This window comes from Arachis ipaensis, chromosome B2, assembly GCF_059453495.1.
Source record: "Arachis ipaensis isolate K30076 ecotype BB chromosome B2, ASM5945349v1, whole genome shotgun sequence".
Classification (NCBI taxonomy): Eukaryota; Viridiplantae; Streptophyta; class Magnoliopsida; order Fabales; family Fabaceae; genus Arachis; species Arachis ipaensis.
The window spans coordinates 90,936,971-90,941,913 of NC_142437.1; positions in this window are offsets into that span (position 1 = coordinate 90,936,971).

The following is a 4,943-nucleotide window of genomic DNA, read 5'->3' on the forward strand; positions in this document are numbered from 1 at the left end:
TCTTTGGATTATATTTGATCTATTGATCACATTTGGGGGCTGGCCATTCGGCCATGCTTGGACCTTTCACTTATGTATTTTCAACGGTAGAGTTTCTGCACTCCATAGATTAAGGTGTGGAGCTCTGCTGTTCCTCAAAGATTAATGCAAAGTACTACTGTTTTTCTATTCAATTCATCTTATTTCGCTTCTAAGATATTCATTCGCACTTCAACCTGAATGTGATGAACGTGACAATCATCATCATTCCCTATGAACGCGTGCCTGACAACCACTTCCGTTCTACATTAGATTGAATGAGTATCTCTTAGATCTCTTAATCAGAATCTTCGTGGTGTAATCTAGAATGATGGCGGCATTCAAGAGAATCCGGAAAGTCTAAACCTTTTCTGTGGTATTCCGAGTAGGATTCAATGATTGAATGATTGTGACGAGCTTCAAACTCGCGAGTGCTGGGTGTAGTGACAGACGCAAAAGGAGGGTGAATCCTATTCCAGCATGATCGGGAACCTCAGATGATTAGCCGTGCCGTGACAGGGCATCTTGGACCATTTTCACAAGAGGAGGGGATGTAGCCACTGACAACGGTGATGCCCTTGCATAAAGCCAGCCATGGAAAGGAGTAAGACTGATTGGATGAAGACAGCAGGAAAGCAGAGGTTCAGAGGAACGAAAGCATCTCTATGCGCTTATCTGAAATTCTCACCAATGATTTACATAAGTATTTCTATCCCTCTTTTATTATTTAATTTCGAATACCCCATTACTATTTTATATCTACCTGACTGAGATTTACAAGGTGACCATAGCTTGCTTCATACCAACAATCTCCGTGGGATTCGACCCTTACTCACGTAAGGTATTACTTGGACAACCCAGTGCACTTGCTGGTTAGTTGTGCGAAGTTGTGAACCATGGTATTGGCATCATGTTTTTGGCGCCATTTCCAGGGAAAGAAAGAGCAATGAATTTTACATAATCAAAGTGTAATCACAATTTCGTCCACCAGTAGCTGTACCTGGTATTTTTCATCCGAGACAAGAAATTCGACAGTTGATTAGCTGTGCAGAAACCGTAGAGGACCATTTTCACTGAGAGGATCTTACAGCTTGCCATGTAAAGAGGTAACGCATGGTTGGAAGAAGACAATAGGAAAGCAGAGGTTCAAAAGCAACAAAGCATCTCCATACGCTTATCTGAAATTCCCACCAGTGAATTACATAAGTAACTTTATTTTATTTTATGTTTTATTTATCTTTTAATTATCAAAACCTCATAACCATTTGAATCCGCCTGACTGAGATTTACAAGGATGACCATAGCTTGCTTCAAGCCGACAATCTCCGTGGGATCGACCCTTACTCACGTAAGGTTTATTACTTGGACGACCCAGTGCACTTGCTGGTTAGTTGCACCGGAATTGTGAAAAGTGAGAATTAGAATTTCGTGCACCAAGTTTTTGGCGCCGTTGCCGGGGATTGTTCAAGTTTGGACAACTGACGGTTCATCTTGTTACTTAGATTATGTAATTTTATTTTATTTTTAAGCTTTTTATTTTTTTTATTTTCGAAAAATTTCAAAAAAAAATTTATTTGTTCTTCAGAATTTTTAAGAATGAATTCTAGAATTTCATAAGATATGTTGAAGCTTGGTTGGCTGCTAAGCCATGTTTAATCTTTTGGACCGAGGTTTCCACTTATCTTTGTAAGAGCCTTTTTGGTTCCCATCAATTTGGCTGTTGTATGTAATGCTCTGCTAAAGCTTGGCTGGCCATTTGGCCATGTCTAATTCTTTTGGACCGAAGCTTTAGCCTAACATTGCATGATTCCTAGAATTCTTATTAAAAATTTTGTATCTCTTTATTCCCTTTTTCCAAAATAATTTTCGAAAAATACAAAAAAAAATTAATAAAACCATAAAAATAAAAAATTTTATGTTTCTTGTTTGAGTCTAGTGTCAAATCTTAAGTTTGGTGTCAATTGCATTCTTCTAAATTTCTTAAAATTTTCGAAAACTCATGCATGTGTTCTTTCTTGATCTTCAAGTTGTTCTTGATGATTCCCTTGTTTGATCTTTAAATTTTCTTGTTTTGGGTCTTTTCTTATTTTTCATATGCATTCTTGAATTATTAGTATCTAAAGTTTAAAAATTTGTAAGTTTGGTGTCTTGCATATTTTTCTTTTCTTAAAATTTTTCAAAAATATGTTCTTGATGTTCATCATGATCTTCAAAGTGTTCTTGGTGTTCATCTTGACATTCAAAGTGTTCTTGCATGCATTTTTAGTTTTGATCTTAAATTTTTATGTCTTGTGTTATTTTATTGTTTTTCTCTCTTCTCATTAAAAATTCAAAAATAAAAAATAATATCTTTCCCTTATTTTACTAATAAATTTCGAAATTTTGTGTTGAGTTAGTTAAAAGTTTTAAATTTTAGTTGTTTCTTGTTAGTCAAGTCAAAATTTCAATTTAAAAATTCTATCTTTTTCAAATCTTTTTCAAAAATAAAATCTTTTTCATTTTTTTAATATTTTCGAAAACTTTAAAAATTTGATTTTCAAAATTTTTTTCTTATTTTTATTTCATATTTTTGAAATTAATGCTAACAATTAATGTTTAGAGTCAAAAAACTTCAAGTTGTTACTTGCCTATTAAGAAAGGTTCAATCTTTAAATTCTAGAATCATATCTTTTAGTTTCTTGTTAGTCAAGTAATCAACTTTAATTTTCAAAATCAAATCTTTTTAATTTCCTTTTCAAATCTTTTTCAAAATAAACTTCAATCATATCTTTTTCAAAACTTAATTTCAAAATCTTTTTCTAACTTCTTATCTTTTCAAAATTGATTTTCAAATCTTTTTCAATTAACTACTTGACTTTTTGTTTGATTTTAAAAAGTTTCTATTTCAATCATATCTTTTTTAAAACCACCTAACTACCCTTCTCTCTCTTTAATTTTCGAAAACCACTAACAGCTTTTTCAAAATTCCTTTTAATTAACTAATTATTTTAAATTCTAATTTTATTTTATTTCTCTTCTTAATTTTTGAATACTAACTGTTCCGAGGGTTACCTGAATTTGTAGGTCGATCTCGGTCGAGATCTTATGTGCTAGTTGGAACCTGAGGTGTCCGGTTCGTGAATGGTGACCGGAGCCGATGCGTCCGACTTGTTGGACTGGTTGTGCTGCTGATCCTTTATCACCGAAGGGTGGGGGGTACCTGCAAGAGACTCCGATGCTTAAGTTAGCATGGGTATTAAACAGGTTTTATGTAGAATCAAAGTATGAGTTATACCTGGGTGCTCCAGTGTATTTATAGTAGTTGTAGAGTGACCTTTCTAGATAAGATAAGTTAGTTATCTTATCTTATCTTTATCTTTGAGTTGAGGTCAGCTTACCTTCAAGGGAACCGCCCTTATCTCTTACAGACTTGGACGGCCTTTGGACTTGGGTCGTGTTCCTCTACTTGGGCCCTTTTATGGGCTTTCCTGTTAACTTGGCCGAGTTCTTTAAGAAGAAGTCGATTCGCTTGACCTGAAGAGGTCGGTCGCTTTGTCGTCGATCATCCCAGGTCGGATAGCTCGACCCTGGGTATGAACAGTGCCCCTGCTTGAGCTCGGTCTTCTGCTTTGAAGTCGAGTTTCTTGACTTCGAACTTCTTTACAGCGAAGCTGAACTCGAGCACTTTTGTCGATTCCTTTCTACGTAGAGCTTTTGAATGTAGAACGTTTTCCTCTAAAAAACGCGCGCTTTTATACCAGCGCTTTGTTCTTGGGAACGTGAGAGGGTTTAATGCCTTCATTAATTGGTTATTAATTGCCCTCATTCTCTCTTTTTATTTTGAAATTCTTAATAAAAAACGGTTTCTCTTCTTCGCTCCTCTTCGTAACTTCTCCCTTTACTATCTCATTTTCTGTTTCTTTCGCAATTTCTCCTGCAACGCCTGTTCTGTTACTGCTTTCTGTGGGAAAGGGGCGATTTCCAGATTTCTCCTTCTATCTTTGTAATTTCTGCTTCGAGGGGGGTGGTTTTGCTTCTGCTCTTCGGCTTTCTTTTACAGTCTTTCTTCTATTTCTCCAGGTTCGATTTTTCTTTCTATCTTTCTCTATGCCATTTTTTGTGTTTATTTTGAGAAAGTTTGGGTTTTTCTGTCTTTTTGCTGGTCATTGTGTGTCTTGTAGTTTCTCCCTCTGTTTCTTGATACTTTAAGAACTTTGCATGTTTTGTGAATGCTTTTGTATTTGAAGCTTTGGAATGATGCCTCTGTTTGACTCTGAAAAAGGTTGCTCCTTTGACGATTTTGGGAGTGTTCGATGTTGGTGCTTGTTCTCTACTGATGATTTTTTGCTTGATTTCGAAAAAGTTTGCGTCTTTGCTGTTTCTCTGCTTTTGATGGTTTTCTGTTTGGTATTGATGACGTTAACAGTGCTTTCGCTGGTAGACTGTAGAAAGGTAGTTGCTTTGATGACTTTGCATTTCTTAACTTTGATGGACGAAATGCTTGCTGCTTTAGGTCTTCTTTCCTTGTTTTGAGAGATACTGGGGTGTAGGTTTTTCCTAGAAATCTTGCTTTGTTATTGCCTCCAAAGGATGCCCCAGGACTTTTTGGCTTTAGTCTTGGGGTTTTCCTTTTGTTTATCTGCCCATCGAGATGTTTTGACCCGTGCCCGAGATGTTTTTTGAGTAATCCGCTCTTCTTTTCTTTTGTAGGATCTTTAGTTGACCTCATGTCTTCCCGAAATAACGTCGTAGCGACGCCATCTCAGGTCCCTGCGGGTATGGCCGATTGGGTGGATTCCATGGTCCTCATGTGTGTCTCGCTGGTTGATTCTGAGTTTTGTTCTCAGCTTAGGCAGTTTCACAGCGTCTGTAGTAATTCTGGTGACAAGAAGAATTATGAGCTTGTTCCTCCTTCCTCTGACGAGAGAGTCTGTTTCTCGACTCGA